At 48.2% G+C, this 13899-nt stretch overlaps 1 long non-coding RNA gene across 1 annotated transcript; it reads left to right on the plus strand.

Moving 5' to 3' along the window:
• Window positions 1-4851: 4851 nt before the first annotated feature.
• Window positions 4852-6747, plus strand: LOC140508200 (uncharacterized). The gene is made up of 2 exons (XR_011968332.1): window positions 4852-5177; window positions 5850-6747. It is a non-coding gene; the product is annotated as an uncharacterized lncRNA (long non-coding RNA).
• The last annotated feature ends 7152 nt before the right edge of the window (window positions 6748-13899 follow it).

The following is a 13899-nucleotide window of genomic DNA, read 5'->3' on the forward strand; positions in this document are numbered from 1 at the left end:
TGTGTATGGAACAGCAAAGAGGGAGAGTTAGGACATAAAGTATGAGAAGAATGAAGAGGTAGAAGAGGATTAGGTTATGAAGGGTTTTGAAAACCAAGCAAAGGATTTTGTATTAGATCCTGGAGGCAATAGGGAGTCAATGGGGTTTATACATGGGGTGATGTGATCAGACTTGCACTTTGGAAAAATCATTTTTGTGGCTTATGGAGAATGAATTGGAATATTGTGAAGGATAGAACAGAAGTGGCTTATGGAAGAAGAAATTCAAAAAGAACGAGACAGAGCCCCTGGACACCTTCAGTGAGCTTTACCCCATTCTGGACGAACCCTTTTCTCTAAGAATCCAGGTTGATTCCTTCAGAAGAAGCCCATAGCCTAGTAGTAGGCCATGGGGAGAGGCCACAGACAATGACGATCCAATGATTTCAAGGCTATTTCTGGGCACCTCCTTGTTTTGTAGTCACGCCAACACAATCAAAGTCCCTGGAACTCTAGGTTCCCTAGCCAATAGCTGACCAAAGTGTTCATGGCAGTTTCCTGCAGACACTGCCCAGGAAGATGAAGGCCTCATCTCTGGCAATGAGGAAAGGAACCAGATGACCCTAATGCTGAAGTCTCAACTCAGTTGGTAAGGTAAGAAATCAGACTGACTTCTTCTTCTGTGACAGGGGGGAACCAGGACAGACCAGTCTATCTTTCCTTTTCTGCCTGCTGACCCTGTTGCTGAAGTCTCAGGTCAGCTGGTAAGGTAAGGAACCAGGCTGCATGGTATGCAACAGGAGGGATTCAGATCAGAGCTTCCCCTGCTCCTCTCCACAGGCTCTGGTTACCCTTTCTCCTCACTTCTGTCTCTGAGAATCCCCAGTTTCTCCTAAGCTCAGCCAGAGGACTGTCATGATCCCCCCTCCAGATGCTATTGCCTTTGACCTATCCAATTAGCTTTTATCTACCTGTGTAATTTAGGTTTCTCCAGTGTAATGTAAGCCACTTGCAAGCCAATGTAAGCAACTTGTGTGGTTGAGCCAGGATGGTTCCAGCACTTTTCTGTCCTCCTCCCTTCTCCCTAACTTCCTTGTTACTATTGAGAACACCATCATCATCTCAGTCTCCCAATCTAGGAGTCACCCTTGACGCCCTACTCTCTCACCCTCTGTGATAGGGTGTCACCTCTACAGCATCTCTGGAATGTGTCCCCTTCTCTCCTCTGACCCTGTCTCCATCCTAGTCCAGGCCCTCATCATGGCATGGCATGCCTTGATTACTTCAGTAGCCTGCTGGTGAATCTGCTGGCCTCAACTCTCTCCTCACTCCACTTCATCCGCCATTCAGCCACCAAAGTGATCTTCCTAGAGAAGGTCCAACTATGTCATCACCACCACCCCTACTCAATAAATTCCAGGGGCTCCCTGGCACCTTCAGAATCCTGTTTGGCTCCTAAAGTTCTTCATAGCATGACCCTTTCCTCTCTGTCAAGTCTTCTTACACCTTACTCCTCTCTACATCTTCTATGATCCCGTAATGCTTCTCTTCTCATTCTTCTTTCAACAAGACCCTCCATCACTTCACATCAGACCTTCTCACTACCTGGCATTCTCTCCCTCCTCATCTTCCCTCCTGGCTTCCCTGACTTTCTTCAAATTCAGCTAAAACCCCACCTTCAGCCAAAATCTTTCCATCCTCCCTTCACACCATTGCCTTCCCTCTGACTTTATCTCCAAGTCACCCTGACTATGTCTTGTGTGTGCACTGTTGATTGCAGGTTGTTTCCCTCTTTAGAGTGTAAGCTCCTTGAGGGGATGGAAAGTTTTTACTTTCCTTTGCATCCCACCACTTAGCACACAGTAAGTATTTAATCAATGATAAATGCTTATTCACTGACTGACTCTGAAGGGTCACAAAGAGCTTAAGTGCCACCAGACCGGTTCCCAGCTCCTGCTTCTGGCTGCAAGCACTGCTGTCAGTGGGAATGGCTCAGCTCCAGCCTAACTGGGTGGAAAAAACCCTGGCTCCAGCCTCTTCTGGAAGAAGAGCTCCCATCAGACCTGAGCTCTGCTCTTCAACCCCTTGGGCAGGGAAAACTTAGCTCTGCCCTGACAAGGAGGAAAGGCACCAAGATTCACTGGGTCAGAAGAGATAGAGATGAGATCTGCCACCAGTGAGACTTGCAGCCCTGCAGGCTAAGGACATTGCTCCTGAGGAAAAGGCACAGATCTGTTCTGTTGCTCAAGAAGGGAGCCAAGCTCCATCAGTTGCAGCAGGAGAGATTCAAGGCCTGACAACCCTATTTCCTCTCTTCACCCCCTAGCCCTGAGCTCTGGATGATGTCCCTGATGCTGAAGTCTCAACTCCGTTGGTAAGGTAGGAAACCAGACCGACTTCATCTTCTGCAATAGGAAGGATTCAGGACAGACCAATCTATCTTTCCTTTTCTGGCTGCTGACCCTGGTGCTGAAGTCTCAGATCAGCTGGTAAGGTAAGGAACCAGATAGATTTCATCTTCTGCAACAGGAGGGTTTCAATGCAGACCTTCCCCTTTTTCCTTCTCCACAGATAATGGGAAAGGGAAAGAAGGCTGGGAAAGGCTCCACTGTTGTCTGAAGGGACTTCCTCAGTAGGTGGCATGCAGGGATGCTAGTCCCATTTCCCCTCAGGCTGCATACACTGTTTTGGGCGGATCGATGGATGGAACTCAACTGGACTCTGAAGGGGGAAAGGAGCAGACCCAGTTGCAGTAGGAGGAGGGAAAAGCAGACTCCCCCATCTCTTCCCTCAGACCCCCAAGAACATTTGTTTGAGGAGGAGGACACATAAAGATTCTCATTCCAGGGTTAGGGATCCAGCCTCTGTTCCTCCTGACACATAACACTCTATCTCTGTTCCCCAGAATTGGAATGCTCTACCTCTTCACCTTCACCTGCTGGCTTCCTTCAAGGTTCAGAACAAACCCTAGTATCTCAGAGAAGTCAATCCCCCCCAACTCCCACCAGGTGTACTCTCCTTGAAATCTCTCAGGCTCCCAGTCTAGGAGTCATCCTGGACTTCTCACTCTCTCTCACCGCCCATATTCAATATGGTGCCAAGGATTGTTGATTTCACCTCTGCAACATCTCTCAAATATGCCCCTCAACCTCCTCAGACACTGCTCCACCTTGGTGTAGAGGCATCAGCTTGTACTTGGATTATCTCAACAGCCTGCTGGGGAAGGATGGGAGATATCTTCCTGCCTCAAGTCTCTCCTCACTCCAGCCCATCCTCCAGTCACCAAAGTGATTTTTCATATCTTCCCAACCCACCTCTACTCAATAAACTCCAATGGCTCTGTATTGCTCCAAGTGGCATTCAGATTTCTTCATAGCCTAACCCCCGCCTTCCTTTCCAAGTCTTCTTATATCTCATTCCCACACGTTTGATCCAGGGCCACCAGCTTTCTGGCTGCTTCTCAAACAAAACAATCCATCTCTTGGCTCTGGACATTTTCTCTTTCTGTTCCTCAGGCCTGCAATGCTCTCTCTGCTCTGCTCTGACTACTGACCTCCCTGACTTCCTGTAAGTCCCAACAAAAATCTCACCTTCTAAGGAAGCTTTCTCCAAGCCCTCTTAATTCTAGTGCCTTCCTGATGTTAATTCTTTCCTAATGGAAAGAATCTATATGTACAGAAATATTTATATAAGCTTTTCTGTGGTGGCAAAATTGGAAATCAAGGGGATACTAGTCGGTTATGGTATATGATTGTAATGGAGGACTGATGTACTTTAAGAAATGATGAGCTAAAGGTTTCAGGAAAACCTAGGAAGACTTACATCAACTGGTGCAGAGTGAAGCGAACAGAACCAGGAGAACGTTGTACCCAGTGACAGCAACGCTGTAGTTATTATGATCAGCTGTGAAAGACTCAGCGCTCTGGTTATGACAGTTGTTCGAGACAATTCCGAAAGACCCTTGGTGAAAACTGCTGTCTCCGGGCAGAGAGGGAAGTGATGATCTCTGAGAGCAGATTGAAGCATGCTTTTCTCTGTTAACTTTTCTTTCTTCTTCCTTCCCTTCTCCCCCTCCCACGCCCCCACCCCCGCACGGTGGCCAATGTTTGCCTTGACAATATATATATAATGGGTACGGTATTTCTCGCTTTCTCACTGGGCAAGGGAAAAGGTGGAGGGAGAAAATTTGAAACTGAATACAAGAATTAGAAAGAAAGAATTTGCCTCCCACTTATCCCATCCACAGGCTGCTTTGTTGGTTGTGTTTGCCCGCTGTGTCTCCCCTTGGATTGTAAGTTCGCTGGGGACGGTGACTGTCTCTGGTCCCTGCCTGTCTCCTCCGTGCCCAGCACCGGGCACGCAGTAGGTGCGCCATCAGTACCTATGGACAGTGCTTTCCCCTAGAGCTACCTTCCGTCTGCTCCTTGTGCATTCCGCAGAGACCTAATTAACCAGGCGTCATCCCTGCCTTAGAATTCGAGCTTTCCACAGCCCTTACTACGTGCTGACGGACTGACTGACTGACTGATAGGCAGCCCCAACTGGGCCCTGAAGGCCGGGAAAGGTCCAGGTGTCGGCCCCTGCGGCAGGTAGAGATGCCGCGGTAGGCCTGGAAGGCCACGAAAGGCAGCCCGAGCCGGGCGGGGCGCAGCCACAGCCACCCGCTTTCGCTTAGGGATTGTCCTGACAGCCGCCGCACGCACCCCGGGACTACATTTCCCATAGTGCACTGAGCTCAAACTCCAGTTCCCAGAATGCCAATGATCCTTTAAGCCCCGCTGGGGAGGCGGATCCCCATCGCTGACGTCTCTGGAAGTGGTAGTTTATAGCGTCGACAGAGTTACGCAGACGTAGTTTTCCAAGAGAACGTCGAACTCCCTCTCCTCCCCCCAGAGCAGCTTTGGGAGCCCAATGAATTCTGGGAATGGTAGTTTAGCCGCCCTCAGCAGGCAGGCGCAATGCCATGAGCAGGAAGCTGTGGAGAGCCTCAGATTTCGAAGAAAGGTGGTGCCCCGCTTTGCGGAGAGGCGTGGCTGGAGAACGTCTGGAGATGAGCCGGGCCAGCCCCCCTCCTCCCTGGTCCCTGAAGCCGCCCCGCCCCCAGGGGGGGCCTTGAAACCACCTTATGTTAATATAATTAGATGACGTAATGACGTGTCACCCGGGCTTCTGCGGACTGGAACCAGGCGGGACCAGAGGTTGGTGCGCGCGCACAGACTGACAGACAGACACACACACACAGACACACACACACACACACACACACGCAGAGAGACACACAGACAGACAGACACACAGACGCACACACACAGACACACACACACATAGACACCACACACACATACCACGTGAACACACACCACACACACACAGACACCACACACACACACCACACACACACACCACACACACAGATACACACACACCACACACACACCCCACATACACACCACACACACCACACACACAATACACACATGCACACACACCACACACCACATACACACACAGACACACACAGAGATACCACACAGACACACCACATACACACAGACACCACACACACATAGACACCACACACACATACACATACCTCATACACACACACAGACACCACACACACATCACACGCACACACACACCACACACACACGCACCACACACACACACACCCCATACACACCACACACACACCACACACACACACACATACACACACACACCACACATGCACACACGCACACACACACCCCATACACACACAGACACCACACACACACACCACATACACACACACAGACACACACACACACACACACACACACACAGAGTCCGGCCCCCAGATTCATTGGTCTATTTCCCTAGCACAGACGCTGTCCAACAAGCCTCACTTCCTGATGGTACCGAGTACGCCCAGACCCTGCTCTGCAGGCGAAGTGGAGCTTGAGACCCCCGGGAGCGCCCTCCAGACCCAGGAAGGAGCAGCCTGGCCAGGGCTGTTGAAAATCGTTGAGCAGTCAACAAAACGACCTTGGTCTCACGTCTTTCAATGAACCTGGCAGGGTTCTGACACCTGTGGAGGAGACATTTTCAGAGCTTTTAAGGCGGCTCTCTGTCCTACCAGATCTACTTTCTTTTTATTTTCTTTTTGTGGTTATTCAGCACTTAGTCACAGAGGGGTCTTGGTACTGCTGTTGGAGAAAATGGCCCTACAGAAAACAGTCAGGAAAAGGAGCTAGGTTAGACAAAATATGCCCAGAAAAGGTCCGAGCTAGGGGCAACATTTGGAGGGAGTGCAGGAAATGTTTCTCCAGGCATCTGAAAGATGGAAACACGAAAGGGATGAAAAAATTTCAGACCTTACTATTACCAAAAGTAACATTTGTTTACTTTTGCATCTTTAAAAAAGTTTGGAGAATCATCGCTCTATGCATCAAGGTCCTCTTTCTGAAAGAACGAGAAGGAAACAGGCAAGCGCTGGCAAGCATTGCTCTATGCGACGATGCAAATCAGACCTCCAAAAGACTTGCTTTCATTTGTAGTAAATGCCACCTTCACCTCTCTGTCCCAGTGCTCTCATCCCTGGCAAGATCATATTGGATCCTGACTGTTATCCAGTGCATTAGCTCTCCCTCCCAGCTCTGTGTCATCGGAACGTCTGAAGAAGCTCTGATCTATGCCTTTGGTCACCTTTTTATCTTCTGAGTCTTCTTTCCTCCTCTAATTGGTACAAAATTATTTAATTAGTAAAAAGGATTTCAGGTTTTTTGGAATGTCCCCGTTCCTTATCTAGCCTGACAGGGAGTTCCCTTTAACTGAATACTAGCTATATTCCCAGGATACATGTTTTATCTGTCTCCTGCTATACATTTTCCTTAACAAGTTTACTGTTTCTTTATTGTGGCTTATTGGTTTTAGCTAATGGAATTGATAAGAAAATGGCTTTCTCACTGGAAGCAGTCATGGGATTCATTGTGGCTTTTTGACTTTAGCTTGTTGAATTGGTAAGAAAATTCACGAGACACCAGGAAACTCATCATCCTTTCAGACTGCCTCAGCTGTGATGGCCACACTTCCTCTGTAGCCTCCTTACCCTCTGCCCCTCTGACTGGAGGCCTGGAAGGTGGAGCAAAGGACTCTGCCCAGAACCTTTAAAGAAGGCTCCAAGGCCAGCATCATCACCCACCAGCTGCACTCCCTGGACTTGGCTTTGCCATGGCCCCATCCTGGGTGCCTTCCCACTTCCCATCACCCCAATCATTCCCTGGCTTCCTTTCCTCATTGCATTGTAAGATCCCTGAGGGAAGGGCCCCAGGGCTTACTCAGCTCAGAGACTGGCACTTACCAGGTGCTTAGTAAATGTTTCCCGATTGACTCCAGTTCCCTTTTAGCTGTGCTCCTTGACTCTCCAGATTTGGCCTCAGATGCCTTCTCACCCTCAACGATCCCTCAGCACCCGAACCCTTCTCAACCTGGAACATCCCTCTGCCATGTTGGCTTCCTTTTGGGTTGGCCCAGGTCCAGTCTAGGCCCATCCAGTCTTCTCTCCTCCCTTTTCAACTCCATCATTAGAATGTATGCCCTTGAGGACAGGAGCTGCCTTTCTTTTCTCTTGCATTTGTATCCTAGCGTTTAGCCCAGAGCTTGGAGCATGGCACTAGGAGTTGTTCAGTCATTTAGTTGTGTTTGGCTTTTCCTGACCCTGGTGGACCATAGTGTCTGTGGGGTTTTCTTGGCAAGGATACTGGAGTGGTTTGCATTTCCACATGCAGTGGAATAACAAAGGACTACGTGGGGAAGGGGGCTGAAACCTGTGTCCTCCAGGCCACATGTGGACCTCTAGGTCCTCAAGGACAGCCCTTTGAATTCAAACTTCACAGAACAAATCCCTTTTATAAAAGAATTTGTTCTGCAAAATTTGAAGTCAGGCAAAGGGCCACCCTTGAGGACCTAGAGGGCCACATGTGGCCTGGAGGGCACAGGGTCCCCACCTCTGATACTAGGACCAGTATGTGGACGTCAGGAAGGTGACAACAGTGGACTGGAGAGTGGGAGTAGAACTGCCTGCTTCTTTTGTTGCTTCCATTCTGTTTGCAAAGGACACTAATCTTTGGGGGAAAAAGGGTAGAAGAAAACTAACCAATAAGGAGAAAAGAAATAGTAAGAAGGCATCAGGCAGCCCTGGCCCCAGGGGACCACAACCTTGGAGACCAAGGATTTGGTGTAGGGTAAAGTTGGCTGTTGGCCCTTGTTCTCAAAGAAGATCAAAATGACATCCCTTTGTCGGGGTCAAGGTGAAGTGTGATCCACTGTGGCTGATCAGCACTTGGAAGGTTCTACCATTGGTCGGGCACAAAGAGTCTGTGTGAACATTTGGAATGGTGACGGTCTAAATCTGTGCATCTCATGTTTCTTTTGAGCAACTTCAATTCTCTTTGTTTATAGAGCACAGCATCCTTTCTGATGAGGGCACGCCATGCTGAGTGGTCCTGTGCCAGTGTCTCCCACGTCTCACAATCAATTCCAAAGTTCTTGAGAGACCTCAACAGTACCCTTGTATCACTTCTTCTGACCACCATGTGATTGCTTGCCCTGTGTGAGTTCTCCATAAAAGTCTTTTGGGCAAGGGTACATTTGGCACTTGAACAACTTGGCCATCCGACCAGAGGGGTGCTCTCTGCAGTAGAGTTTGATTGCTTGGCAGTTTACTTTGAGAAAGGACCCCAGTGTCCAGTACCTATACAATCTTCCTTAGACAATTCAAATGGAAGCAATTCAGTTTCCTGGCATGGTGCTGGTAGACAGTCCATGTTTCACAGGCATACAACAATGAGATTAGCACAACAGCTCTGTAGACCTTCAATTTGGCAGTCAGTCTAATACTTCTTCTCCCCCATACTTTCCTTTAGAGCCTCCCAAATGCTGAGCTAGCTCTGGCAATAAGTGCATCAGTCTTGTCATCTATGCGGACATCCCTGGAAAGCATACCACCAAGATAAGTGGACTTATCCACAGTAGTAAAACTGTCTCCATTTTCTGTAACCGATGATTCCATGTGCAGATGGTGTGGTGCTGGCTGGTGGAGAACATCTAGTTTCTTGGTGTCCATTGTTAGGGCAAAATTAGCACCTGCCCAGAGAATGGATCCATATTTTGTTGCATGTCAGCTCAGAGGTTCCACTGAGTTCACAGTCATCTGCTAACAAAAAGCCATGCACCAGCACCCTCTCCACTTTGGTGTTGCTATGTAGAATTTCTAAGACAACAATCCATAAAATGAAAGGGGCAGCTAGATAGCTCAGTGGATAGAGTGCTTGGCCTAGAGTCAGGAAACCCTGAATTCAAACCTGGCCTTCCTCAGACAGTGACTAGTTCTGTGACCCTGGGCAAGTCACTTAACCTTGTTTGCCTCGTTTCCTTGTCTATAAAATGAGCTGGAAGAGGAAATGGGGCCATTGCTAAGAAAACCTCCAACAGGGGTCACAAAGAGTCAGTACTGGAGAAAGAGCAAAGGGAAAATTCCCAATTTTCCCAAAAGGGAAGATAATAGTGTAGAACTATTATTTTTAGTGATGATAATAATGATTTAATTTATACATGTTATATGTATTATATTTTATATATTGTTAATACATCATACAAATTATAATTTAATAAGAATTAACTATGCAATTGTAGGCCAGTTAGTTGGATTTCAGTTCTTGGCAAAATTAAAGAGACGATGATCACAAGTAGCCAACGTGACTTTAATAAAGGCCATGCCAGCCTAAGGGAGTTGGTCTTTGATGATGCTCAGAAAATACAGGGTAGATGCCCTACATAATGGGTCAACATTTTTCCTTCATTGAATTAGATGGGGAGCCTGGGCATTGGCAGAGCAAAAGATTGTGTGTGCCCTTGGTGGTCCTTTAAAGACAGCTGAAATGTTTAAGCATCCAGGAAAAAAAAAACCATTCAAATACCAAGCAATCCAATTAGGATCATACAAGATCTGGCATATTCTACTAAAAACATGAGATCTTCCAAAAAGCCTTACAGCCAAGAAAGAGCTCCCTTGAGTACTACAGAAGAGAAAAAAGTATCTTTAATAGAAGAACCAGAAGGTCCTTTAATGAAAGGACCAGAGCTTAGTCAGAATTTTGAACTATAAAAATGAGATTCCAGAGAAACTAATTTTTTTTTATTTGTGGAACAGTTGTTAGTTCCATTACACAAGGAGAGACATGTCATTCCTCCTCTAAAGATATCCTTTTTGGGGCAATTTTATTTCTCCCAGAGACGTGCGGCTGCTAGTACCATTCTGACTCCAGTGATGTCCACAGGAAGCTCTTCTAGAGTTCAGCTCTAGGGAAGAACACTTCCTTGAAATAAATTTTTCTTTCAGCATAGCCAGTTCTGAACTTTGAAAAGCAAGTAAACCATCTGAACTGGAAACAGAATGTGAAACTATCAGGTTTTCAAGCATTCCAAGCCAGCACAGTGGTATAACAAGAGTAAAACTGCAGCAGGATGTTGAAAACAACAGAGCCATCTGCTGGCGTCATCAGGGAGGACGCTGATGGAATCTTTGCCACACCACAGTCCTAGGTAGCATGGTATATTGCTGATCATTCATCCATGACACCGAATGTACACTCATGCCTGGCTGCTATGAGATGACAATTCTTACACACATCGTCATAGGTAACTATCTCTTCTCCATCTTCCTCTTTCATGGATTTGTTTGCAATTAGCTTAAAATCCCATTTATGGCACATTGCCACAGCCTGTGTGGTTCAGCAAAAAACACCTGCCATTCTCCAGGCAGGTGTTTCGGGTTTTCCTTCTCCACACAGTCCCCACACAACACAGTACTAGCAGCACCCCTCGGTCATGGCCCAAAGGTAAAATTTTTTAAAGCAACTTGAAGAAACCCTGTGATAATACAATGCTAGCATTCTAATAGGGACAGAAGAAACAACATTTCTTGAACACCTTAATGTCTTCAAAAACATTGAGGAAATTAAGAAAAATGAAGGCTCTGGGGATATATTCGTTCTGTTTTAAGGGAAAAGAGAGGAGAAGGTAAAAGAATACACTAATGTAGAGAGAAAAAGGAAGGGAGTAGAATTTGCTGCTTTTCATAATTGGGGTGAGTGAGATTATAAAAACAAAGAAAAGGAGTGAAGGGCAAGGACAGCCATGAACCTCACTCCTCTGAAATGGACAAAGGGACTACTGAATATACACATGATTTAGACTAGAAATACATTCAAGTGAACACGAAACAAGCAGGGACTGAGGGGGACGGATGGTAAAAGGCTCGATAATACTGAGGAGGAAATAGTTTTAACAAAACAAACTTTCTGTTCCTGAAGAAGGAAGGAAAAGGAAAACGAAATGAACTAGGACTCTAAGGAACTGGTCACCAACTATGGGAGGTCTGAATAAATTACGGTGCAGAATACAATGGAATATTGTGCCAAGGAGCTGTCTCTTGATACAAATACCTAAAAAACAGGTCTTTGAAACATTTTTCAAAATGCAGAACAGAAGAAAGTTCCGAAGGAAGCACAATGAGCTGTACCATTTTGAAAGCAATGTGAATTTTTTTTTATTTTAAAAATTGTGAAATTATTTTTTTTTAAAAAAAAGCAAGTGATATTAAATGAACATTCACAGGTTTCTACACAATCCTTTTGGCATTCCACTGTGTATATGGAAATGATCTTTATTTCCGTATTTAATTTCAAAATCTAAAAATAATGCTTTTGAAAAAAGATTACAGAGGAGTTGTAGAGCCGGACCCAGTGAAGGCCCTGTCCAAAGGGTTTGGCCAGACACTTATTTCCAGGAGAATTTCATATGTGGGTGAGCTGAACCAAGGCCCAATGAAAAGCAGACTGAAGCTCCATCCCACTGGTGAATAAGAAATGCTGTCTCATTAGGACCAATCAGCTTCCCCACTCTCCACCCTCAAGTGCTCTACCATCAAAGGAGGTTTCAAGGAGTCTTTTGCAGCACCTTCCCATCAAATATTCCAGTATCTGTGATCTCATTGATTCTAGAATTCTCCAGATTCCAATCCATCCAAGCCTCCCTCGCCTGTGGGATTTTTCTCTCTGTCCTCCCATGTGGGGGTTGGGAGCGTATTCAGTGTCCTGGGGCCTTCCTCCCTGTCTGCTGATATTGTGAGGTGCCATCTTCTGCATGAAGCCTTGCCTAGTGCCCGCAGCAACTAGGACCAGCCCCACCCCCTTAGTGCTGAGTAGGCTTGGGACATATGATGTATATACAGGTGCACTGCCTGTTTAGAATGTCATGAGGACAGGGCACCTCCCTGCTTTGATATCCTCAACCCCAAGTAGTGTGCTTGGCATACAGTCGCTGCTTATTAAGGGCTTATTGATCAGTTGATTCGATATCTGTGCTTTCTCTCTCTCTCTCTCTCTCTTTCTTCTGGCTACTTCTTCCACAGCCTGTCTAGCACCCAACTGTGACAACCTTGAGCCCTAATCACATGAGCTCTGCCACTGTGCCTGTGCGAGGCATGTCAATCTACTCAGGAGCTCCCCAATCCCCTCTCCCTGTCACCATGGCCCTAGGATTCCCCGACTAGAGCACAGGCTGCTTGAGTGTGCAGGCATTCCAAGTCACATCTGATTCTTCATGACCCCATTTGGGACTCCTTTTGCAAAGACATCTCCTTCTCCAACTCCTTTTACAGATGAAGGAACTGAGGCAAACAGGATGAAGTGGCTTGCCCAAGGTCACACAGCTAGGAAGTGTCTGAGGCTGGATTTGAACTGGATTTCCTGACTTCAGGCCTGGGTTCTGCGCACTATGGTGCCCCCAGCCGCCCTTGTTTGTATCCTTAGTGCTTGGCACAAAGTAAGCTGTTAATACAAGCTTTTTCATTCATCCACATCTGTTATTTCCTTACCAGGGCCTCACATTCATTTTTGTACCCCAGGAAGCCAGGGCCGTTTGGGGAGCATCACCCCCACACCCCTCAATCAACAGCTTCTAGGACGTCTCCCACTTGGTCCAATGACTGATTGATTTCGCGTAGGGCTGGCCCCTGATGATGGTATTTTTATGGAGGAGCCCAGGCGCCCAGGCAGGAAGCTGACCCCTCCATAGGGGGACCTTCCCGATGCTCCCAAGAAGGCATGATTTCCACTGGCTCCTCTCTGTGCTGAGCCTGAGCTCATCATCCCCTAGCTCCATATGTATTGGTGGGAGAGGGCATCACATACCTGGGTGGGGGAAGGTGCATGGACGGTCGGACGGACAGACACAGACACACACGCACCCCCTCCCCAGGAATCTGCCCTTTTCACATCTGGTCATCCTTCAGAGAGTGTCTGCAAGAACAGAGCTCTCCTAACCAAATTAAAGGGTTATTTTAGAGTCTAAACGACACCCACTTAAAGAGGGGAGCTGGCGGCTTCCTCGCGTCCGTACACGCCAAGAGTCCCCGGGAAGTAAAGAGAGAGCGGCCGCTGGCTGGAACGCGGTCTGGGGGCGGTGCGGGGAGCCCCAGGCCAGGAGGCGCCCCCGGAGGCGGGCTCTCGGGGAGCCCCAGGCCAGGAGGCGCCCCCGGAGGCGGGTCCTCGGGGAGCCCCAGGCCAGGAGGCGCCCCCGGAGGCGGGTCCTCGGGGAGCCCCAGGCCAGGAGGCGCCCCCGGAGGCGGGTTCTCGGGGAGCCCCAGGCCAGGAGGCGGGTTCTCGGGGAGCCCCAGGCCAGGAGGCGCCCCCGGAGGTGGGTTCTCGGGGAGCCCCAGGCCAGGAGGTGGGTTCTCGGGGAGCCCCAGGCCAGGAGGTGGGTTCTCGGGGAGCCCCAGGCCAGGAGGCGCCCCCGGAGGCGGGTTCTCGGGGAGCCCCAGGCCAGGAGGCGCCCCCGGAGGCGGGCTCTCGGGAGAGGGGTTCGGGGCAAGTT

This window comes from Notamacropus eugenii, chromosome 5, assembly GCF_028372415.1.
Source record: "Notamacropus eugenii isolate mMacEug1 chromosome 5, mMacEug1.pri_v2, whole genome shotgun sequence".
NCBI lineage: Eukaryota > Metazoa > Chordata > Mammalia > Diprotodontia > Macropodidae > Notamacropus > Notamacropus eugenii.